The 26498-nt window shown below is 40.9% G+C and overlaps 1 protein-coding gene across 10 annotated transcripts in view; it reads right to left on the bottom strand.

Moving 5' to 3' along the window:
- FNBP1L (formin binding protein 1 like) overlaps positions 1 to 26498 on the bottom strand; it is a 125295-nt gene that overhangs the window by 73570 nt on the left and 25227 nt on the right. The window lies entirely within an intron of this gene.

A 26498-nucleotide genomic window follows, 5' to 3' on the forward strand; every position in this document is an offset into this window, starting at 1 on the left:
TAGAAATAGGTTTCTAAGCATAAACCACACTACTTTATGCTTAAGTGCCTTTATCCACATGGTAAGCACCTGGCTGTTAAACTCCTGCCCCATCACCTTTTTGCAATTAACTTGTTTTCCTCCTTTAAAATTCAGCTCAGTCATTATGTCCTCTAGAAAGTGGTCCTAAATTCACAGATTGGAATAAATGATCTTTCTCTGAATCCCTAAAGTTCCCTAAAATGACTATCTTATTCATTTGTTATACCATCTTGAGGTCAGGAACTACGTATTAAACTTTGAACTCCCAAGGCCTAAACATCATGCTTGGTACTGTATCAGGCACTCAACAGAGAACAGTTCAGTTGCACAAAATCAATTATAAATGAGTTCAAATTCTGGGATCTGGGGCCAACCGTTGTGGCACAGCTGGATAAATGGTTCAAGTCCTGGCTGCTCCACTTCCAAACCAGCTCTCTGCTTAACACGCCTGGGAAAGGAGTTGAGGGATGGCCCAAGTGCTTGGGCCCCTACCATTCACGGGGAGACCTGAATGGAGGTCCTGGTTCATGGCTTCAGCCTGAGCCTTTGTAACCATTTGAGGAATGAAACAGCACTGGAAGCTCTCTCATTCTCCAACTCTGCCTTTCAAATAAATAAAATAAATTTTTTAAAAAATTACAGATCTGCCATTTATCAAATGTTTGACAATTGAGCAAGCTCATTTAGGCTCTTTGAACTTTTCTTCATCTTAAAATGGGAGTCCCATCACTAACGTCACAGGACTGTAGTGATGTTAAATGTTCTACAATGTGGGCCAGTGCCTCAGCTCACTTGGCTAATCCTCTGCCTGTGGTGCCGGCACCAGGTTCTAGTCCCAGTTGGGGTGCCAGATTCTGTCCCGGTAGCTCCTCTTCCAGTCCAGCTCTCTGCTGTGGCCCAGGAGGGCAGTGGAGGATGGCCCAAGTGTTTGGGCCTTGCAACCACATGGGAGACCAGGAGGAAGCACCTGGCTCCTGGCTTCGGATCGGCACAGCACACTGGCCATAGTGGCCATTTGGGGGGTGAACCAACAGAAGGAAGACCTTTCTCTCTGTCTCTCTCTCTCACTGTCTAAACTATGACTGTCAAAAAAAAAAAAAAAAGTTCTACAATGCAGTAAACATCATAGTAACACACAGAATATCATCGTTCTACAATGTTCTATGAATTCTCAAAGATACTCCCTTCTACCTATTGCCAAAGAAATTGTTTCCCTTCAAGAATAATCTCAAAATTAACTAATAAGTTGGTGATCTCCCCCCTCCCATTTATTTACAATGCTGACAAAATATTTTCCCTTTCTGTATTTTCAGGTTCTTTTTAATGACCCATGATTTAATCACATTTGTTATTTATAAATGAATCAACTCACTTGCATTATCTCTTTTCTTGCCTTAAATCATTTCAAAATTCTACCATTAAAACAAAATCTAACTAAAAACAGAGCTATAATTCATCAAGTTATCATAGTTTAGCATTATTGCTCTCATTCTTCTAAGCAATTCTTCTAAGCAGCTTTTAATTGTCATTTGGCTTCCAAAGTAGATTTGAATACAGCAAAACACTGCCCAATAAATTCAATCTGAATAGCACGGTCCATTAGAAATTTAAAACAATTCCAATTATCCACTAGAAGACTGCAAAATTTTAAGACATTTATTTTTGAAAGGGGGGTGAAAGGGGCCAGCCAGTATTGTGGCCTAGTGGGTAAAGCCACACCTACAGTATCAGCATCCCACTTGGGTACCAGTTCAAGTCTTGGCTGCTCCACTTCTGATCCAGCTTGCTGCTAATGTGCCTGGGAAAACAGTGGAAGATGGCCAAAATCTTTGGGCCCCTGCACCCACATGGGAGACCCAGAAGAAGTTCCTGGTTCCTGGTTTCAGACTGGTCCAGCTCCAGCCATTGCAGCCATTTGGGAAGTGAACCAGTGGATGTAAGACCTCTCTCTCGCTCTCCCTTTCTGTGAAACTTTCAAATAAATAAATAAATTAATTAATTTAAAAAAAAAAGTTGGGGGGTGGTGTGACACAGAGAGACATCAATCCGGTATCGACTGTTCTACTTCCCAAATGCCCACAACAGCCCTAGCTGGGCCAGGCCAGAGCTAGAGCCTGAAAATTCATCCAGGTCTTTCACATGAATGACAAGGATTCAATCACTTGGACTATCACCTGCTGCCTCCCAGGATCACACCAGCAGAAAACTGGATCAAAAACATAGTAGTCGGGATACATATCAGGCATTCCATTATGGTATGTATGCATGTCAAATAGCAACCTAATCACTGCACCAAATGTCTGCCCCTAGGTAGGTGACTTCTGAGTAAAGCAGGTTACCCTCCAGCGAGGTTTCACCCAGTGAGCTTTCCTAGGAGACTGACCTTCCCCCATCAAGAAGGAATTCTGCCAGCAGATCGCTTTTGTTCCAAAATGGCACTCTTCCCCAGGCCCTACCCTGCAGATTTTAGATTCACCAAGTCTCCTCAATCATGAATCAAATCCTTAAAAATCTCCCCCAACCCCACCCCCCACCACCAATTCTGTTTTTCTGGAGAACCCTAATACACTGACTTTAAAACAAGTGTCAAAACTTGTAAGAGACCATTGTTTTGGATTGAACTCCTGCAATAAGCCCTAACATAATCAAACCTAAATGGATTCACAACTGTTTAAGTCCCACATCACCAAGCTGTCACCAGGCCAAAACTGACTGGTTTATCTCCCTTCCGAGAAATTAGAAGAGAGACAAAGATAATAGCAAATTTCCAAATAGGGCAATTTTAACCTACAAAATAAGGGAGACTCCTCTGCTTTAATCTTTACAAGGAAAGTAACTTCGCAACAACTAGTCTGCTGTTTCTGAGTTCCTTATACATACGCTGTCTATAATACCAACTTCTTCCACTCAACTCATCAGAATGCTCATTCTTTTTTCTTTTCCATTTTATCTGAAAGGCAGAGACAGAAAAGAGACACAGGATCTTTCATTTACTAGGTCATATCCCAAATGCCTGCAACAGCCAAGACTGAGCCAAGCAGAAATCAGGAGCTGGACACCCAAACCAGGTATCCAACCTGGGTAGCAGGAACCTAACTAAATACTTGAATGATCACCTGCTGCCTCTCACAGTGTGCATTAGCAGGAAGCTGGAACCAGGACTCAAATCTAGGTACTCCAATATGAGATGTGGACATCACAAGAGGTATCTTAACTACTGTGCACCAAATATGAGCCCCCAGAACACAGTCTGTAATTACAAATAAAGCCAATTAGAAGTAAATTTTCAATTTTGTCTTATATCAAAAGTAAAAAAAAATCTCTATTTCCAGAAGTTTCAAGTATGTAGATACACTTGTGACAGAATTTTCAGCAACATTACTGTATAATAATGGATATATTTTGAAACATTATAATCCTTAAATAAATAAAAACTTATCAAAAACAAAAATTCACTAACAAAATTCTTTCTTCATAGATCAAGGTTTTTGGAAAAGTAGTTACTCATTCACTATTAAGACTTCCCTTTTATCTTGGAGACAGATTAAATTTTCTCCAAAGTAGCTGCTAGGTAAATAGTTTTAAAAAAAGATCAACACATTTGAAACAGCTAAGAGATAAACAGCAAACCCCTATGAAACATTTTCAATGGTCCCACCCCATTTTACTTGAAACAACTGTAGAGACAGCCTATCTTCTATATTTTAAAGGAATTACTTTTATAAAGTTAACTATAATAAAAAGATACCACAGAGGTTAGCGCTGTGATACAGTGGGTTAAGCTGATTACACATCTCAGAGTCCCAGCTGCTCTGCTTCTAATGTAGCTTCCCACTTAAGTGCCTGAGAAGAAAGTGGATGACCACCCCATGACCTAGATGGGGTCCCTGGCTACTTACTGGCTTTGGCCTGACCTAGCCCTAGCTGCTCTTTCCATCTGGGTAGTGAACTAAAGGATGGAAGAGATCTCTCTCTCTCTTTCTCTCTCTCTCTCCCCCAAATAAATCTTTTAAAAAATGCTTTAATATTCTATATTAACTAAACCCTTGGCTTTAGTTTTTACTTATAAATGATGAAGTGAATAAACTGCAACCTTATTCCAATTTCCTCTAAAATGCCAATCAGCAATGCTACTTTATCAGAGGCTACTACATGGGTTTTTCATAAAACAGTTCTTATTCAAGAAAGCATTTGTTGTTGTGTGAACTTAAATTTTTCAGAGGCGTTAAATCAGCTGGATGCTGACCATGCTGTGAAGACATCCTACAGCTGTGTACTTCCTGCTCCCCGGTAACAGGGCCTTTCAACAAACCTCAACCATAACCAAAGGAACATCAGCCATGGGCAAGGGAAACACCTAGGGCCCCTGGATGTAGGAAGTCATTAAAAATCCCCCTGCTTGCCTCTCTCTGTATATAGATAATATCCTATGTGGAAACGAGTGTGGGAATGTAATACACCTCTTTAATCAATAATCAAGTCTGGGGCCTGTGCTGTGGCGTAGCAGGTAAAGCTGCCACCTGTAGTGCCGGTATCCCTTACAGGCACTGCTTCCAGTCCCAGCTGTTCCACTCCTGATCCAGCTCTCTGCTACGGCCTGTGAAGGCAGCAGAAGACGGCCCAAGTCCTTGGGCCCCTGCATCCACATGGGAGACCCAGAAGAAGCCCTTGGCTTCGGATCGGTGCAGTTCCAGCCATTGCAGCCATCTGAGGAGTGAACCAGCAGATCGAAGACTTCTCTCTCTCCTGCCTCTCCTTCTCTCTGTGTAACTGACTTTCAAATAAATAAATAAATATTTAAAAAACAATATGTTTTTAAAAATGAGTCTGTTGGCTATTATCTAGTGCTCTTCAATTTTCAAAGAGGTATTCTTCAGTTTTCAATCTGATAACAACACATAAATCTATATTGTCTAAACCTGATTCAATGGACTTACTCAACCTGTAAGAAAAGTATAAAACCTGTAACTAAACCAGGCTGCAGAACAGAACAGCCAGCTCAGGCAAATGGTTGTTTACAAGTTTAAATTCTCAGTTTGACGTGCTGAATAAACTTCGTCATCCAGACTGATTTTTCAGTAACAGTTGAGAATAAATCTTCAACACATCCCTCTTTTAGTGATTCACAAAAAAGTAGCTCTAAATAGACTTCATAATTTAAATAGAATCTAGCAAATATCATAGGCTGAGAAATGTTAGAAATATTTGTATTTAATCAAACCATACAGTAAATGTTCAGTGTGTACTTTTTCCTAAAAAGAATGACGTTAGGGTTGTTTTCTATACACCCTCTAATAGCTTTTGTTGATAACCTGGTTTCACCACAAAAGGAAGAGTAAATGTTACAAAATAAGTAATAAGCTTTTCGTCTTTGAATCCCTGTTCCTGTCAGGGAGCTTTGAAAACCTTTGAATTGAGGCCAGTGCTATGGCTTAGTGCAGTGCCGGCACCTCATATGGGTGCTGGTTCAAGTTCCTGCTGCTCCACTTACGATCCTGCTCTCTGCTATGGCCTGGGAAACCAGTGGAAGATGGTCCAAGTGCTTGGGTCCCTGCACCCATGTGGAAGACCCGGAAGAAGCTCCAGGCTTCGGATTGGCTCAGCTCCAGCCTTTGGGGCCGTTTGGGGAGTGGACCAGTGGATGAAGATTTTTCTCTCTCTGCCTCTCTGTAACTCTGCCTTTCAAATAAATAAATAACTCTTAAAAAAAAAAAAAAAAAAAAAAAAAAAAAAAAAAAAAAAACCTTGGAATTGCCTGATAGTGACAGAAGCATCTTTTTTTATTCATAATAATCCCCTTTCAACCACACCTGAGTTTGTCTGTGACTCTTAAAGGATGGTGGCCATTTATCAGAGGAACTAACCATGTCATTAGAGGGCTGGAAATTTCTCCAGGGAAGGGAGAGGAAATTTGAGTTCAATCATCAATAACCAGTGATTTACAGAATCGTAGTTATGGAACAGAACCCCCACAAAAATCCAGTAACAACAGGTTTGGAGAACCTCTGGTTGGTGAACATACCCACATATCAAGGAAATGGTGCATCCCAACTCCACAGGGACAGAAGGTCCTGTGCTCCAGATCTTAGATCTTGTTCTACGTACCTCTTCATCTAGCTATTCTTCCATATTCTTTATGATGTCCTTTACATATACCACTTAGAGTCAGTAAAGTGCTTCTTTAGTTCCATGAGCCATTATAGCATATTTTGGAACCCAAAGAAGGAGTTGTATGAACCTTCAACTTGTAGACATTTGGTCAGAAGTGCTAAAGGACCAGGACTTAAAAACGCATCTGGCCGGCGCCACAGCTCAATAGGCTAATCCTCCGCCTTGTGGCACCGGCACACCAGGTTCTAGTCCCGGTTGGGGCGCCGGATTCTTTCCTGGTTGACCTTCTTCCAGGCCAGCTCTCTTCCTTGGCCAGGGAGTGCAGTGGAGGATGGCCCAAGTACTTGGGCCCTGCACCCCATGAGAGACCAGGAGAAGCACCTGGCTCCTGCCTTTGGATCAGCGCGGTGCGCAGGCCGCGGCAGCCATTGGAGGGTGAACCAACGGCAAAGGAAGACCTTTCTCTCTGTTTCTCTCTCACTGTCCACTCTGCCTGGCCAAAAAAAAAAAAAAAAATTGCATCTAAGTGGTAGCAGTCTTATGGGACAGAGCACTTAATCTGTGGAGTCTGCAGTAACTCCAGGTAATTAGACCTGAATTGTAAGCTACCTAGTTGCTATACACAGAGTTGGAAAACTGGTTGTTAATGTCGAAAAATGCCATACATTTGGTGTCAGAAGGAACAGTTTTTCCATTTAGCAGATGTATCTCCAATAGTGTGCTGTCTTTTCATGATTAAGTGTTAAAATTGTAAACAAGGCTTTCAGTACACCCATATCCACAGCAGCACTATGCATTTAGTGGATCAAAATATGTCCTCTTCTTGAAGACCCCTCCTTTAAACAATGCATTATCCTTTATCTGCTCTACACCAGTCATTCCTACCCTACTGATATACCTGTATGTTTTGTTTGTCCTTGATCCCATCTCTGGTACACACACACAATTTCTAATTTTTTAAAAAATATTTATTTTATTTGAAAGGCAGAGTTACAGAGAAAGGAGAGAGAGAGGAGACACAGAGAGAGAGACAGAGATCGATCCTCCATCTGCTGGTTCACTCCCCCAAATGGCCGAAACAACCAGGGCTGGGCCAAGCTGAAGCCAGGAGCTTCATCAGGGTCTCCCAAACACGTGCAGTGGCCTAAGCACTTCAGCCATCTTCCACTGCTATCCCAGGCACATTAACAAGGAGCTGGATCCGAAGTGGAGCAGCCGGGAATCAGGCGCCAATATGGGATCCCATTGTTGCAGGCGGAAGCTTAACCCACTATACCACCAGCCACAATTTCTATTTATTTATTAACTCCCAAATTATATTAGGAATATATTGCTCTAAATTCACATATTCCCCTAAATCTATTTCAAGCCCTTTCAAGATTCCCAAATAAAAATAAGTCAGCTAAAGGATTTGGTGTCTAGGACTTGTATCAGGCTATTTCATCAGAATACTAAGAAATAATCAAATTTCATTTTTCAAATACTGAAGGATAAGTCAAACTATAAAATCTTTGAAAACAATTATTTTTATAAGGCTTTAAACTATTTTAATTGACAAAAGTGGTACACATGGATATAATTCTTAATCGTTAATGTTAAAATATTCAAAAATAGCACTAGATAATCATAAAAGTAGAAAACATAAGAAGCCCAATAACTGATTTAAATATATTTAACTAAGGTGAAATATTTAACTGAAAAGTGATCCCTGTTAAATATAAGAGTGGGAATAAAAGAGGGAGGAGATGTACAATTTGGGAAATGCTCAATAGGACTTGTCCCAAATGGTGGAGTTAGAATCATGCCAGAGGATCCCAATACAACCCCATCAAGGTGGCATGTACCAATGCCATCTCACTAGTCCAAGTGATCAATTTCAGTTCTCAATTGATCACACTGATAGGTCTAAGAGTCAAAGGGGTGATCACACAAACAAGACTAGTGTCTGCTAATACCAGCTGATAGAATCAAAAAGGGAGAGAACAATCCATCATGGGAAGCGGGATACACAGCAGACTCATAGAATGGCAGATGTCCCAAATAGCACTCTGGCCTCAGAATCAGCCCTTAAGGCATTTGGATCTGGCTGAAGAGCCCATGAGAGTATTTTAGGCATGGAAAGCCAAGACACCCTAGGGAAAAAAAAAAAAAAAAAGACCTAAATGGAAGATCTCTGAGAGTGAGATCCCAGTGGAAAGAACAGGGCCATCAAAGAAGGAGGTACCTTTCTCTGAAGGGAGGAGAGAACTTCTACTTTGACTATGACCCTGTCAGAATAAGATCAAAGTCGGCGAACTCAAAAGGCTTCCATAACCTTGGCAACTCATGACTAGAGCCTAGGGAGATTACTGACACCATAAACAAGAGTGTCAAATTGTTGAAGTCAACAACAGGAGTCACTGTGTACTTACTTCTCATGTGAGATCTGTCCTTAGTGTGTTGTCCAAAGTGAAGTAATGCTATAACTAGTACTGAAACAGTATTTTACACTTTGTGTTTCTGTGTGAGTGCAAACTGATGAAATCTTAATACTTGCTAAATCGATCTTCTGTATATAAAGATAATTGAAAATGAATCTTGATGTGAATGGAATGGGAGAGGGAGCAGGAGATGGGAGGGGTGTGAGTGGGAGGGAAAATAAAAAAAATACACAATTACAAAAAAAAATTAACAGACCCCAATAAAAGCCAACTTTAAAAAAAGAACAATCATCTTTAAAAGGCAGCATAAAGGTAAAACATACAGGTTTGGCTACAAATGAAACAAAGTCTCTGCTTTGTAACCACTTGAGGGAAAAAAAAATCCCACTTGGGAGAAACAAGTATCTCTATTTTATCTTTATTTTAAAGTCTTGAAATAAAAAAATAAATTATATGAACCCACACTGTAAATTTTTCTCTCTCAAATAGTAAATCCACAAATTACAAGTAAGATTTCATGTAAAAATACTGATTTAATACTACAATACTCAAAATACAAAAAGCATTATTTTTTTTAAAGATTTATTCACTTATTTGAAAGTCAAAGTTACAGAGAGAGGCAGAGACAGAGAGAAAGGTCTTCCATCTTCTGGTTCACTCCCAGATGGCTGCAATGACTGGAGCTGCGCTGATCCGAAGCCAGGAGCTTTTTCTGGGTCTCCCACGTGGATGCAGGGGCCCAAGGACTTGGGCCATCTTCTACGGCTATCCCAGGCCACAGCAGAGAGCTGGATTGGAAGAGGAGCAGCCGGGATGCAAACCAGCGCCCATATGGGATGCCGGTGCTTCAGGCCAGGGCATTGAGCCGCTGCACCACAGCGCTGGCCCCCAAAAAGCATTATTTTTAAGGAAATGGTATGTAATTCATTGACTAGCAGCTTTGGATTTCCACAGATATTAATTTTACTAAGAAACCATAAAAAAATGCAACCTCTAAACATTCAAAGCTAAATTACTGGAAGTTTTAAGGAAAAGGAACAAGGAAACTAACATAGCAACATTTATTTAATAAAAAAGTAAGTATCAAGATTTCATGTTTGAAAAACCAAATTATTCAATGACAAATGTTTGTTTTAATTTTTGTGATTTTACTAAGCATTTTACTTGAGTCATTTTAGCAGAACTCAACATCAACAGATCAATTTTGAAGAAGCCAAATAATATCAACTATCAATTGGTCCTGTTACTCTGAATCCAGTGATACTGGATCACCACGAACAAGTTGCTTTTTATATACCAGTTTCCAAATAATCGATGAAACACTTTCATCTGCTCACAATGATTTCAATATATTTATAGGGTTCAAAGATAATAAATGTTCAACCCAGAAAAGAGATATGAAAATGAACCTCATCTGACAGTCTAGTACATAAAAAGCACTTATTGTTGACTGATCACTCTATTTGTATAGTGCTTTGGAATGTACAAAGTGTTTCTGCATATTTTACCAGATATCCGCAAAATCTTAACAGAGAGCATTTTACAAATATGGTATCAGATTTATGAAATTCACCCAAACTTTTCATCCAAATCTCATTTTCTTTCTACTGCAACACATCATTTGTTCACATCATTACTTGTTAAGTTTTTAGTAATTAATGTTTATTAGTAAATAGTGTCCCAGACCCCTTTTTTTATAAATATGAAAACTGATAATGTTTAAGTGTTTTGCTGATAGCTGGCTAGTAACCAAAATGGGATGAGGCTCAATTACCTCTTACAGACACTGTCAGTTTTATATTCTAAGGATCCAAATGACTGACTACTGTGAATTATTATTTAAAATGATGTTCTTCATTCAACGGGAAATAAAGAGAAAAATGCAATGCTCACCAAGAAGCTCTGATTAAAGGAACAAATTAAAATCTCAAAATTAGAAAGTGCTTATTCAAACACGTATTCAATGTTTAAACTCTGTATACAAAATTCTTGATAAGTCCATCTTTAGTGGTCATTCCACTAGCAATCAGAACAACTCCAGGGAGAGTGTTTGGCTTTATTGTTAAAGACACTTCCATCTGTTATCAGAGTACTCTGATTATATACTCGGTTTCTGATTCCAGAATCCTGCTAATGTGCACCCTGGGAAGCAGGGGTGATGGCTCAATTGGGTTCCTGGATATATCTCGGTCTCTCTACATCAAAAAAACTTTTAATTTAAATTTTTAAAAAATAATAATTCTAGGAGCACAAAAGAAGACAACCAGAAAAATGAGGAATGATTTTTTAACTATTACAACATAAAGTAGAACGTTCTTACATTAAAATATGAGAAACAAAATCATGAAGTCTTAAAATACCCTCCAATCTCTTTACATAATTTCAAGCCTAAGATGACACATCTCTTCACTCTGTGCCTGAAAATACTTTGTGTTTTGGAAAAAGTCTGAGAAAGGATCAAGACAAACTAAAGAAGTCAAATAAGCAGTATTCTGAAATCATCTATGGGTTAGAAATAAAGAATAAATCATCAAAACAAGCAGTCTATCATCATTTCCCTATTCTCTCTAGCTGCTCTAATTCCTATGGATTCACTTCATATTAATGAGTCCAACTTTTCATTTTTTTGCCTTCATCACCCTCACCTTTCCTTTTATAACACATTCATCCTTACCACAGCTTTGTGAAACGAATCTCTCCATCAGCAGGTGTGCCCTAAATTAAATATTATCTCATATTTAAACTAAAGAAAGTCCTTACTTTACTTCAAGCATTCCTTTTTTTAAGTTTATTTATTTATTTATTTGAAAGGCAGAGTTACAGAGAGGTGGAGAAAAAGAGAGATAGGTCTTCCATCTGCTGGTTCACTCCCAAAATGGCTGCAACTGCTGGAGCTGCGCCAATCTGAAGCCAGGAGCCTGGAGCTTCCTACGGGTCTCCCACGCTGGTGCAGGGTCCCAAGCACTTGGGCCATCTTCCATAGCAGAGAGCTGGATCAGTAGTGGATCAGCCAGGACTTGGACTGGCACCCATATGGGATGCCGGCACTGCAGGCAGCAGCTTTACCGGCTATGCCACAGCACCTGCCCCCAAGCATTCCTTTTTAATTTTGTAAAATATTGGGGCTGGTTCTGCGGAATAGCTGGTAAAGCTGCTGCCCCCAGTGCCGACATCCCATATGGGCACCAGTGCAAGTCCCAGGTATTCCACTTCCAATCCAGTTCCCTGCTATTGGCCTGGGAAAGCAGAGGAAGATGCCCCAAGTGCTTGGACCCCTGCACCCACGTGGGAGACCCAGAAGAAGCTCCTGGCTCCTGGCTTTGGATGGTCCCAGCTCTGGCTATTGCAGCCATTTGAAGAGTGAATCAGTGGATGGAAGACAGATGTCTCTATCTGCCTCAACATCTCTCTAACTCTGTCTTTCAAATAATTTTTTTTATTTTTTTAAATTTTTTGACAGGCAGAGTTAGACAGTGAGAGAGACAGAGAGAAAGATCTTCCTTCCATTGGTTCACCTTCCAAATGGTTGCTACAGCCGGCACTGTAGCACTTGGACCATCCTACACTGCCTTCCCGGGCCACAGCAGAGAGCTGGACTGGAAGAGGAGCAACCAGACAGAACGGCACCCCAACCGAGACTAGAACCCAGAGTACCCGCACCGCAGGCAGAGGATTAGCCTAGTGAGCCACAGCACCAGACGGTAAATCTTTTTAAAAAAATTTTTGTAAAACATTTAAAATTATCTTATTGGGATACAAGGAAAATATTCTAAATTAAAGCTGGCATCTGTACCACCTTAAATATCCACACTACATAAATTAACTAAAATGCATGTTGCTCCTAAGTTCTGTACAGTAATGTGATAATAAATACATTTGCTCAATCTCCTTACTTCTACCAATGATATCTTTAATATAATTTAAAATGACTTTCATATATCACAAAACCACATATTTTAGAAGTCAATATTTAATATTCAATCCTTGTTTTTCTAGTTAACACCCTGCATTTAAATGAAGTCCCAATAAAATACTTCTGGTAAAGAATCAAAGGTCACCACCATTTAAAGAAGACTTTCTTCACTAAAAAACAGAATAATGACTTTGCTGTCCTAGTTTGGGCTTACTCTATGGCTCTGATTTTCTGCCAAAGTTTCTCCAGCACTTCTGAATACCAAACTACCAGCAAAAACAGTTTTAAAGATCTAATAGAATTGATGTCTCTCCCTCTTTAACTCATATGGACTACAGCAACTTTTTAAGTCTTGTGGAGAACAATGTACAATTCAGGATCAAAAACATTTATCTCCAAAGTAAATTGAGTACTACTGTAAAGTTTTTAATTATTTCTGTTCTCTTGTGGTGTTGTTTTGTTTGTTTTTTAAAGGATAGGTGAGAAACTGTATTTAGGAAATTCATTCACTAGTTCTTAATTTAAATTATATTCAAAATATGCTCTAGTGACTTCAAAATCTACCCAAATGATCCCTACCACTTTCAACTCCATTCCATCTGAGAACTCACTGAAAAGGTCATTCCAGATATTAGCAATAACTGCAACATGTCCCTCCCACCAACTCCCACACAATATACTTCAAGAATCCTCTTATGGCTAGCCCTTATCAACTCACTCCCTCCAAAATTCCAAGTCCAATAATTTTTTAACCCCACATGCTCCTGGCCCATTATTACTAACCCTCAACTTCCCTGTCTTCTTTTCCATTTTTAAACACCTTAGATTCCCCCAAGCCATCATGTTAATCACTCCTTGTAAAATATACTCACTGTCCTTATCATCTCTTGCCTTGCCAAATTTCAACCCTGGTGTTTCAGGTTTTTTTGTTTTTGTTTTTTAAGCTCTATTTATTTATTTGAAAGTCATAGTTACAGAGAGAGAGATCGATCTTCCATTCATTGGCCCATTTGCCAGATGGCCACAACAGCCAGGGCTGGACCAGGCCAAAGCCAGGCGCCCTATCCAGGTCTCCCACAAGGGTGCAGGGACCCAATGACCTGGGCCACCTTCCCTGCCTTCCCAGGCCCAACAGCAGGGAGCTGGATCAGAAGTGGAGCAGCTGAGACTTGAATCAGTGCCCAAATGAGATGAAGGCACTGCAGACGGCAGTTTCATCAGCTGTGCCACAACACCAGCCCCTCAACTGGGGAGGGGGGGAACCCTAACCAGTCACATTTTGTAATTTGTGTCTATAACAAGAGGGTTTTAATGCTGCTGAACTCAAACTCATTATTCACTATTCCTTTATCCTAGCTATTGCAAACATTCTTCTTTTACTTTAAATTTATACCGCCTCCTAACCTCCTCATTCTCAATAACCCTGCTTCTTCATACTTCACTGAGAAGCAATCAAAAGATAATTCCTCATTCTCCAGCTCTATTTTTACCACAAATACTTGGGTGCCTTTAACTCAAAATTTCTGTTACCTTAGATAAACCTAGCACTTTTGCTTACTGAGAGAACAACTGCAGTTACAAGTTTAGCTGGTAAAGTGTTTAAGACCCTGGGCCCAAAAGCTGAATAAGCAAGCTATAGCTGAATGTGCAGAAGCAAAAAGAGCAAAGAGTTGAAATGGAGTTGTGAGAGGCCAGATGGCCAGAATGCCAATTTGTGTGCCTCTATTACCCAGTAAGGACCTGGGCTTTAATACTGAGAGAGAGAGAGAGAGAGAAATACACTGAAGAGTTTTGAGCATAATCTTGACATGACAGGACATAGATTTTAATAAATTACTCTGGCTTCTATGTTGATTAATAAACTGACTCACACCCAGGGAGATCTTTTAGGGAGGCTACTGCAATAATCTAGATCAGAGATGAGGTTTACTTGATCCAGTGTGGAAGCAGAATGGTGAAAAGTGGTAAGATTTTGGACATATTCTGAAGGTGGTGTCAATAAAATTTCCTGATGTTGTGATTGTGGGTTGTACAAGAGAGAAATCAATTGTGAGCTCTAAGAACTGGAAGGATGAATATGCTTTTAACTAAAATGGGGAGTCAAGTTTGGGCAGCGAGACGAAAGCAGCTTTGATTTTAGACTCAGTTTGAAATGTCCTTAACACATACCCAGGTGGAGATGCTCAACAGGCAGCTGAATACATATGTCTGGGATGGAAGCCATTTCAATTAAGCCCTTTTGCACACCAACACTTAGAGATTAAGGAAATGAGGAGGAACCAGCAGAAGATACTGAGGAGTGACCACACAGGTACAAGTTAAAACTGCAAAGTGTAGTGTAATTTATAAGAAGCCAAATGAGTAATGTTTTATTTCAAGGAAGAGGAAGTGATTCACTTTGTCAAGAGCTACTGAAAGTCAAATGAAGACCAAAAACGGACCACTGGATTTGGCAACATGCAGAGCACTGACTGCCTTACCAGGAGAAGTTTTGTCAAAGTAGTGAGGGAAAAGACTGACTCAACTGGGTTCAAAAAAGACTGGGAAGACAGAAGTCAAGGCTAGTAGAGACATCATTTTTAAGGAATTTTGCTTGAAAGCAAGGAAGAGATGGATGATAGCTAACAAGAAAAGTGGGATCAAGTGAGGGTAAGATGTAAGATATGATTGTATGCTAGCGGAAATGACAGAAGAACGGGAAACAGTGATCATGTAGATTAAATGGGCAAACTGCTAGCACAGAGAGCACCGACTGAACGCTTTGCTAAGAGCATAGGCAGTTCAATCATAGAATAAGAGGAGGCAAAGTAAGTGGACACAGACTCAGATAGCTTGGTACATGTGGTGGTGGGAGCTGGTGGAAATTCTCTGATTGCTTTTTTTCAGTAAAATGACAGGCAAAGTCAATAGCTGAAATTGAAGACAGAAGAGAAATGAAGGGGTCCATTTTCCTCATTCGTAATCATAATGTAAACAAGTTAGTATCAACTACATGACAAAACAAAAAATTGCAACTATTCGCTCCACTCAGGATATACAAGTGGATATACAAAACTTCTTAATTAGTACCGTCATGTCTTTTTTTTTTTTTTTTTTTTTTTTTTTTTTTTTTTTTTGACAGGCAGAGTGGACAGTGAGAGAGACAGAGAGAAAGGTCTTCCTTTGCCGTTGGTTCACCCACCAATGGCTGCTGCAGCCGGTGCACTGCGGCCAGCGCACCGCGCTGATCCAATGGCAGGAGCCAGGTACTTCTCCTGGTCTCCCATGCAGCTGCATGGCCCAAGGACTTGGGCCATCCTCCACTGCACTCCCTGGCCACAGCAGAGAGCTGGCCTGGAAGAGAGGCAACCGGGACAGAATCCGGCACCCCAACCGGGACTAGAACCCGGTGTGCCGGCGCCGCAAGGTGGAGGATTAGCCTAGTGAGCCGTGGCGCAGGCCCCGTCATATCTTTTAAAGGTAATGATTTAATAGGTCATGATAGATTTCACACAAGAATAAAATTGATTTGTAAGATGGTGATATAGCCATTACCACAGAGAACATAGCTTCCCACGGGTTGCTTCCAGCCAATGATTGCTGGTTTAGGGAGATCCAGGATTTCCCAAACAGTGAATTTGGCTTCAAGAACTCTCAAGGCTGGCACCGCAGCTCAATAGGCTAATCTTCCACCTAGCGGCACAGGAACACCGGGTTCTAGTCCCGGTCGGGACGCCGGATTCTGTCCCGGTTGCCCCTCTTCCAGGCCAGCTCTCTGCTGTGGCCGGGAAGGCAGTGGAGGATGGCCCAAGTGCTTGGGCCCTGCACCCCATGGGAGACCAGGAGAAGCACCTGGCTCCTGCCTTCGGATCAACGCGGTGCGCCGGCCGCAGCGCACCAGCCATGGCAGCCATTGGAGGGTGAACCAACGGCAAAAAGGAAGACCTTTCTCTCTGTCTCTCTCTCTCACTGTCCACTCAGCCTGTCAAAAAAAAAAAAAAAAAAAAGAAGAACTCTCAAAAATCCTTGCCAACACTCTTTAAAACTACACTGCAGCCTAATGTGTTTCTATTCAATTTTCCTCCCTGCCTCCCTTCCTCCCTCCTCCTTCCCTCTCTCCCGGTCAGATTTATATTGTGGTCTGATGGCTCTCTCAGCCTCCCCTGGCTCCCTTTCCATATCCTCTAACAGGTATTCCTCTAATACATGTCTTGCATATCTGAGCCCATCTGAACAGCTGTTTGTCAGAGAACCCAAATTAACAGAGGTGAAAATGTTTTTTCACACAAGAAATTTAACTTAAATCTCTATAAACAAAATCCTTCTCTCTGAAAATCAAAAGGGCATTTTATAGATGTTTCTAATTGGGTTAACACAAAGTTATTAAATAACATTTAGTGGTCATGTCTGCATATTTTTAATTTCATAAACCTACAGTTTTATGTTCCTGGAAAACTCAATACACAAATGTATTTATTAAAAAATTGGGGGCTTGGCGCCATGGCTTATTTGGTTGGTCCTTTGCCTGTGGCACCAGCATCCCATGTGGGCACCGGGTTCTGGTCCCAGTTGCTACTCTTCCAGTCCAGCTCTCTGCTGTAGCCTGTGAGTGCAGTGGAGGATGGCCCAGGTGGTTGGGCCCCTACAACCGCATGGGAGACCAGGAGGAAGTACCTGGCTCCTGGCTTCAAATTGGCGCAGCGTGCCAGGCATAGCAGCCATTTGGGGAGTGAACCAACGGAAGGAAGACCTTTGTCTCTGTCTCTAACTCTGTAAAATAAAAATAAATAAATAAATAAATAAATAAATAAAAATATCACAGACTATCGGCCGGCGCTGTGGCGTAGCGGGTAAAGCCACTGCCTGCAATGCCAGCATCCCATATGGACGCTGCTTCAAGACCTGGATGCTCCGCTTCTGATCCAGCTCTCTTCAATGGCCTAGGGAAGCAGAAGATGGTTCAAGTCCTTGGGCCCCTGCACCTACATGGGAAGATCCAGAGGAAGCTCCTTGCTCCTGACTTCGGATCAGCAAAGCTCTGGCCGTTGCTGCCAACTGGGGAGTGAACTAACAGATGGAAGATCGCTCTCACTCACTCGCGTGCTCTCTTGCTCTCTCTCTCTGCCTCTCCCCCTCTCTCTGTGTAACTCTTTCAAATAAATAAATCTTTTTAAAAAAATACAGAATAATTCTCTATAAAGTTCTTTAAAATAGTATGCATTCTTAGTACCATTAAAATGATTGGATTGATCTAATATAAATTTATACACTATCAGAACATAGCTATTATGTAAAACAAGGCGTATTATCTGCATGTTATCTAATATCTTCCTTATTGCTCTAATTTATTTTTTACTAAAGATTTATTTATTTTAAAGACAGAGTTACTGATACAGAGAGAGATCCTCCAACTGCTGATTCACTCTTCAAATGGCTGTATCAGCTGGGCCAGGCCAAAGCCAGGAGCTTCTTCCAGGTCTCCCACATGGGTGTAGGGGCCCAACCATTTGAGCCATCTTCTGCTGCTTTTCCCAAGCCATTAGCAGGGAGCTGGAACTGAAGTGGAGCAGCCAGGACACAAACTGCTACCGTTGGAGGCAGTGGCTTAACCCACTATGCCATAATGACAGCCCCTAATTCTCTAATTTCTGACCATATCACTGATCTCATCTGGCTCTCTCATAAAACAGTTCTTTGTAATCTGGGGATCCTACTGACTTTCATTTGTTTCACATTAGCCTCTCTGTTGTTCAGCGTTGCTCTGCTTCCAAAGATCTCAAATTTGAATCTACAGTCATTCCACTATGGGTAAATCCAACACTAGAGTTCAATATTAACAAAGTATTTTAAATACAGTCTTCTCTATGTTAGCCTTACTGATTCTCAGATCATTTAACTACCCTTGCTACACACCTTCAGGGACAACTTCCTGACACTGGTTCCTCTGCCATTATATCAATCAGCTGCACAATACAGTAGGATCCCCCCATTTATCCACGTAGCATATGTTCCAAAATTCTCAGTGGATGCTTGAAACTTCAGTACCAAGCTCTAGAGCATACATTTTCTATATACACATACATACATATCTATGTTAAAGCTTAATTTATTAATTAGGTACAGTAAGAGGTAACACAAATAGAATAATAATATATGTAACAAAAGTTATGTGAGTGTGGCCTCTTTCTCAACTGTAGAAAGTAGAGTGAACCACCTGATGGAATACATCTATCCCACCTCCCCTGTCACTGTAACTCTGCCTTTCAAATAAATAAATCTTTTTTAAAAAATGAAAAAAATTTAAAATGGTCAGGAGCAGTTAGTCTTTATGTACGTGCATTTAAATTTCTAACATAAAAATTCTCTAGAACAGTGCACAGCACTCCCTGCACAGCCTATCTTTGGATTTCTTGGCTTTTTCCCACACTGGGTTCATTTTCTTTCTTTTTTTTTTTTTTTTTAAACGTTAGTCTGCCTTTTCCTTTTCTGAGACTCTAATCTACTTGGTGAGTATAATACAGGTGTGAAATCTAATCATAGGCCTTTAGGGCCAGAAGGGACTTCAAAGATCAACCTCTCTATTTACACATCAGGAAACTAAAGCCTAGAGATTAAATCATTTACCCAAGGTAACAGAGCTAAGTAACTAGCTGAAGGATCCAGATGTCTTAGTTTTTGTTTTGTACTTCAAATCAGTTCACTTAGTTAAGTTAATGTTCTTGGTCTGCATTTATTATTTAGAAAAACAAATGGGCTGCCTGATTCCAATCTAATAGGATACTTAGTTGTTGGTATATTCACAGGAATAACTCCAAGGAGTGACCTCATACTATTCTTAGCATATAATTATGGTTAAATGTTGAGATTATTTAGTTATATCTATATATGCTCTATTGAACTTTAAAAGAAGGACACTGACCAAGACAGAGATTTTTATGACTTATTTTTTTTTAATGAAAGTTTTTTTTTTTTTTTTTTTTTTTTGACAGGCAGAGTGGACAGTGAGAGACAGAGAGAAAGGTCTTCCTTTGCCATTGGTTCACCCTCAATGTCCACCATGGCCGGCGCACCGCGGCCGGCGCACCACACTGATCCAATGGCAGGAGCCAGGTACTTCTCCTGGTCTCCCATGGGGTGCAGGGCCCAAGCACCTGGGCCATCCTCCACTGCACTCCCGGGCCACAGCAGAGAGCTGGCCTGGAAGAGGGGCAACCGGGACAGAATCCGGCGCCCCGACCAGGACTAGAACCTGGTGTGCCAGCACCGCAAGGCGGAGGATTAGCCTAGTGAGCCGCGGCGCCGGCCATGACTTATTTTCATAAGTAGTATTAGAAAATCTTACTATTAGGAATGAAAAAAGTTAATATATTTAAGTAAATTTTTATATGATAGACACAGAAGTATTCTACCTTAATCTAACCAGAAGAGTCTCCATAATCCAAAATCAGGAATATTGAGAAAGTATATGCATGATTTAGCTGTTATTTGCTCATGTATGATTAAATGTGATTGTGATATTGGTAGAAGGCAAAGTAAAAGGAAAATGACCTTATGAGTTCTTGCACATTAACATAAACTAGGCATTGGTTTTTTTAGCCAATAAGGCATGTTTATTTACAAGCTTTAACCTTTGCTTCTATGCAAAAACAAAGACACAACAAAATTCAAGAAAAGTTGAGGTTCACCACATTAAATTTACATGGCCAATTTGTCCCATTCATATTAAATCTACATAATTCTCCTTTCAACCTCAAAACCTATCCTGTGACCTGGAAGAGCAGCTTTTAGTAGCTTTTTTTTTTTCAATATACCATTACCATCATCAGTATTTTAAATGAATCCCTAATTTCATACTTTTAAAAATTATTAGAATGATTCTTAGTCCTTAAACAGCATTGGAATGAACCTTAAACTGAACATGAACTATTTACAAGCATTATATCAATGAAATAAGTTTAAAGGTAGACTACTAAAATTCCTACCTAGACCTTCAATGTCTGTAGTAAAATGGCTGCCAATAGAAAAAGACTGAATTCTGCTTATTAGTGCTAAATAAATCATATGTTTAGAATAACAATAAAAGATATACTGGGGGGGACTAGTGTTGTGGCATAGCATGTAAAGCCACCACCTGTGACACTGGCATCCCGTAGGGTACCAGTTCAAGCCCCAACTGTTCCACTTCTAATCTAGCTCGCCACTAAATGTGCTTAGGAAAAGCAGCAGAAGATGGTGCAAGTCTGGGGACCCCTGCCACCTATGTGAGAAGGAAGACCTTTCCTTTCTCTCCATCTCTCTCTCACTGTCTGTAACTCTGCCTGTCAAATAAATAATTTTTAAAAATTAAAAAAAAAAAAAAAAGAAGCTGGATCAGAAGCAGAGTGGCCAGGACACAAACCACCACTTCAACATGGGATGCTGACTCCACAAGAGGCAGCTTAACCCACTATACCACAATGCCAGCCACTTGACATTTTTCCCTTTAAAAATAAAATAGGGACAGCCATCTTTTTTTAAAAAAAATTATTTATTTATTTGAAAGTCAGAGTTAAGACAGAGAGAGGAGAGGCAGAGAGAGAGAGAGAGGTCTCCCATCCACTGGTTCACTCCCCAATTGGCTGCAATGGCCAGAGCCGTGCCAGTCCAAAGCCAGGAGCCAGGAGCTTCCTCCAGGTCTCCCACACAGGTGCAGGGGCTCAAGGACTTGGGCCATCTTCTACTGCTTTCCCAGGCCATAGCAGAGAGCTGGATCGAAATTGGAGCAGCCGGGACTCGAACAGGTGCCCATATGAGATGCCAGAACTTCAGGCCAGGGCGTTAACCCACTGTGCCACAGCACCAGTCCCAGGACAGGCATCTTTCACAGTGTTTTAAGTTGTCGCTTCAAGGAGTCCAATTCCATATCAAAATGCCTGAGACTGAGTCCTGGCTCCACTTTCCATTCTAGCTTCCTGCTAATGTACACCCTTGGAGGCAGCAGTGATGGTTCAAGCAGTTGAGTCCCTGCCACTCATCTTCAGAGACCCAGACAGAGTTCCTGGCTCAGCACTAGCTATTGTGGCCACTGAGGGGTACGCATAAATAAATGAATAAAAAAATTTTAAAATAAAGTAAGTTACTGTTTCTATTCACTATCATTTTATAAATCAATTTAACACAGACCATCTCCGCCCCCAAGAAAGATATAATCTCAGAAAAACAGCTCTTTCCTTATGTTAGTATCACTAGTGGCTTATTTAAAAAAAAAAAAAAAAGTTTACCCATAAATCTCCAACACTGTTTTAGTTTTCTAATTTCCTCTTCTTTTTTTGGTCTGACTGTAAAATTTCCAGAGATTTGTCTTCTAACTTGGATATTCTTTCTTCTGCTTCATTGAATATGTTGCTCCCACTATTTTTTTATTTGATCTACTGAATTCTTCATTTCCAACATTTCATTTTGATTTATCTTTAAAATCTCAATTTCATGGGAGAAATTTTCATTCATGTCATGCACAGATTTCTTTAGTTCATGAATTTGCTTATGGTTATTTCTAGGTAACCCTACAACCAATTTTTTTGAATTCCATTTCTGGCATTTCTCCAATCTTTCATCTTCACATTCTAGTATTGAAGTGTTGTGTACTTTTGGAGCTGTCATGTTGTCTTCTCTGTTCTTATTTCTTGAATTACTACACTTATTTTTAGGCATCTGTAAAGATTCTTGTTGGGTCGTTCCCCCCGCCCCCCACTGCCCCTTGATGGCTTTTATCTTTGGACTATGCCTCTGTGGCTTAGTGGAGTGTCCATTCTTTCAATGGATACCCAGAGGCATATGCTGGGTGTGGCCTTGAAACTCAGTTTAGTGCTCCAGGGTGAAGGGAGCATTCAAGGTGACATCCAAGTTGAGCGTGGTAAACATCTTTTTTTTTTTTTTTAATAAGAGGGGAGGTTTGATCAGCTCTGTCGGTATATTCTCAAGCTTACCTCCTCTCTTCCAAGGAGACCAATGCCAGAGCACTAGCCCCAGTGGGTACAAAACTCAACCATGCTGACAAAAGAATCACACAAAGGATCCATGCAGTCGTTGGTATGAGCACAGATTTCTCAGCAATGACTCTGACCAGTGAATCAGGGAGCCCAGAGCATGTAAAACTGCCCACAGTGAATGGCCAAACACCCAGCCACGCCCTGTGCCCTCTATGCGGCCAGTGTTTTCAAAGTCCCAGATCACAAGGTTCCCACAGTCATGTGCACCCAGCGCTCTGATCATTTTCCCAGCCAGATTCAAGTGACTCCTCTCACCTGGTTGCTGGGTGCAGACATGAGCTGGTGCAGCTGTTATGGCAGCTGCCTGCTTTCAGATTACAGGACGCTGGTGTTGGGTGGTCCTGGAGAGAGAAACTCGCTCCCCTTTTTTCCCTCCAGGTTGGCAGGTACATCAACTTCCACAGGGTTCCAAGCCAGACTCACACCAGGCTCTTCCTGGAACTTTATCGCCAGTATCTTGGGCTGCTACAGTCTGGTCTCACTTCCCTCTCCAAAGCTGGTGCTGAGGCTCTCAGCTGCTGGGGTCCTTTGTTGTGCAGGTCCACACCCTCCACATAGATCCACAGTGTCCTTCTAATTTGAGTGGAGTTTCCTTTGCCATTTTCTCCCAAACTCATCCCTGAGATTGTACTCTCTCAAAGTTTTTAACTATCTTCCCCTAGACTAGAGCAGTAAGCTCCCTTAGAAAACAAAACAAAACAAAAAAGTATTGGAGATTTATGGTATACTATCAAATGACCCAACATATGGGTCTTAGGAATTTCTGAAGGCGTGGAAAGAAAGAATGGATTAGAAAGACTTTTTAGTGAAAGAATTACAGAAAATTTCCCTAATTTGGAGAAAGGGACATCCAAGTATAAGAAGCACACAGAACTAACACGCATGACCAGAAAAGATCTTCACCACATCACGCTGTACTCAAACTCTCCACAGTAAAACATAAGATTCTAAAAAGTGCATAAAGAGAAACATCAGATTACTTTCAGAGAATCTCCAATTAAGACTCACAGCTGACTTCTCATCAGAAACCCTACAGGCTAGGAGAGAATGGCAAGATATATTCCAAGTCTTAAGAGAAAAAAACAGTCAAGCCAGAATACTGTTCCCTAAAAGCTCTCATTTATGAATGAAGGTGATAAAGACCTTTCACAGAAAACAGAAATTGAAAAAATTTGTTACCACCCATCCAGGCTTATAAAAGATGCTTAAGGATGTGCTACACACAGAAACACATAAACATGGTCATCACTATGAAAGAAGGTGACAGTGGAAAATCTCCCAGTAAAAATACAAAGAAAATCCAAAGTAAACAAAAGGAGTATTTATGGAAAAATGGCAGGGCCAAGTCATTGCTTATCAAGTCACCTTGAATGTAAATAGCCTCAACACTCCAGTAAAAAAGATACAGACTGGCTAAATGGATTAAAAAACAAAACCCATCTATTTGTTGCCTATAAGAAACACATCTCACCAACAAAGATACACTAGACCAAAAGGGAAAGGATGGAAAAAGATATTCCATGCTAACAGAAACCAAAAAAGAGCTGATGTAGCCTTTCTAATATCAAACAAAAAGAGACAAAGAAGGGCACTATGTAATGATTAAGGGATCAATTCAACAGAAAGATGTAACCATTATAAACATATATGCACCTAATTACAAGGCTCCCATGTTACTGGATTTATAGGGAGACACAGACTCTAATACTATAGTAATGGGGGACTTCAATACCCCGCTTCCAGCAATGGACAGATCAACCAGACAGAAAATCAACAAGGAAACAACAGAGTTAATCGACACTACAGACCAAATGGACCTAATAGATATCTACAGAACTTTTCATCCTACAGCCACAGAATACACTTTCTTCTCATGAGTCCATAGAACTTTCTCTAGGATATAACACATACTAGGCCTTAAAGCAAGTCTCAGAAAATTAAAAAAAAATCATAATCATACTATGCAGCTTCTCTGACCACAATGAAATGAAGCTGGAAATCAGCAACTCAAGAATCTCTAGAACTTATACAAACACATGGAGACTGAACAAAATGCCCCTGAATGAACAGTGAGTCACTGAAGAAATCAAAAGAGAAATCAAAAAATTTCTGGAAACAAATGGAGATGATCTGTATCCCCATGTTTATTTCAGCTCAATTCACAATAGCTAACATATGAGATTAACCCAAATGTCTGTCAACTGAAGACTGGATAAAGAAATTATGGGATTTGTACACCATGGAATACTACAGTGGGAAGGAGGGAGGGAAGAAGGGAAGGAGGGAGGGAGGGATGCTGTTGTTTGCAACAAAATGGATGAAACTGGAAAACATCACTTAGTGAAACAAGCCAGACCCAAAGGGAAAAATACCATATGTTCTCCCTGATCCATGATAACTAAGAGAGCACCTAAAAGGTAATCTATAAAAGTAAAATTCACACTTTGAGATGCAATGAATTTGAACAGCCCTTGTCTCAAATGTTAAGGAACAGGTTTTTTTTTATACTATTTGTTGAACTATTAATATAGTTAATCATATGGGTATAAAGTTAATTGAAAATAGATCTTAGTAAAAAATAAGAATGGGATGAGGAGGAGGAGGAGAAAGAAGGATTGGAGTGTGGGTGGGAGGACAGGTGCGGTGCAAAGAATCACTATGTTCCTAAAGTTGAAATGCATGAAGTTTCTATTCTTTCAGTAAAAGGTTTCCAAGGAAAAAAACTCACCATTAAGTACTTATTTTTCTCACCTTATACAATATTGGTGAAACATCTGTTTTGGGACCACTATTTGAGAATTGAGTATTGTCAAAAACGAAGATTACCATCTATCCTCAGATAAGCAGCAGCTAGGGAACTTTTAAAAATAATGACTCTTGGCCGGCACCGCAGCTCAACAGGCTAATCCTCCACCTTGTGGCGCCGGCACACCGGGTTCTAGTCCCGGTCGGGGCACCGGATTCTTTCCCGGTTGCCCCTCTTCCAGGACAGCTCTCTGCTGTGGCCAGGGAGTGCTGTGAAGGATGGCCCAAGTGCTTGGGCCCTGCACCCCATGGGAGACCAGGAGAAGCACCTGGCTCCTGCCTTCGGATCAGAGCGCCAGCCGTGGCGGCCATTGGAGGGTGAACCAATGGCAAAAGACCTTTCTCTCTGTCTCTCTCTCTCACTATCCACTCTGCCTGTCAAAAATAAATAAATAAATAAATGACTCTTGATCCTACTAAACCAATCTCTGAGTTTAAGTGCCACTGATGTACAGTGAATTTAGGAATATTGGTCCACATGTATAAATAAGCTTAGGTACAATTTAAGTAGTTCTTGGTAATAATGTCCAATCTGGACTGTCTGGGTGACGAAGTTCCAAGAAAGAATCGAAATTAAGCAAAGTTGGGGCTGGCGCTGTGGTGCAGCAGGTTAACGCCCTGGCCTGAAGCACTGGCATCCCATATGGACGCCGGTTCAAGACCCAGCTGCTCCACTTCTGATTCCACTCTCTGCTATGGCCTGGAAAAGCAGTAGAGGATGGCCCAAGTCCTTGGGCCCCAGCACCCACGTGGGAGACCCGGAAGCTCCTGGCTCCTGGCTCCAGCCGTTGCGGAGTGAACCACTGGATGGAAGACCTCCCTCTCTCTATCTCTGCCTCTCCTCTCTCTGTGTAACTCTTTCAAATAAATAAATCTTTTTAAAAAAATTAAGCAGAGTGGCACCTGGGGTTCAGATAGCTCTTTATATGCTAGGACTGAAACCAAGGAGTAAGAACAGTAGTATGCCAGGATCGCAGGCTAGGCAGGAACTAGACAACAGTACTAGAGCCACAGTTTTCCAGGGGTATTAGAATAGTAGATTATGGAGCAAAGACTAAAAGCCTTAGATCCATATTGATCTCTCACCTACATACAGCAAGCAGGCCCCCATTTCAATGCCGCATCCTGTTCTGACCTGCCCTGCCCTGCCTTGACCAGCTCCACCCTGCCTAGAATGCTGGACAAACCACTATCTGAAGAGTCCAGCCATCAGCCTGAGCT

The sequence above is a fragment of the Oryctolagus cuniculus genome, chromosome 7, assembly GCF_051225735.1.
Source record: "Oryctolagus cuniculus isolate XC-2025 breed Fujian yellow rabbit chromosome 7, ASM5122573v1, whole genome shotgun sequence".
Lineage (NCBI taxonomy): Eukaryota > Metazoa > Chordata > Mammalia > Lagomorpha > Leporidae > Oryctolagus > Oryctolagus cuniculus.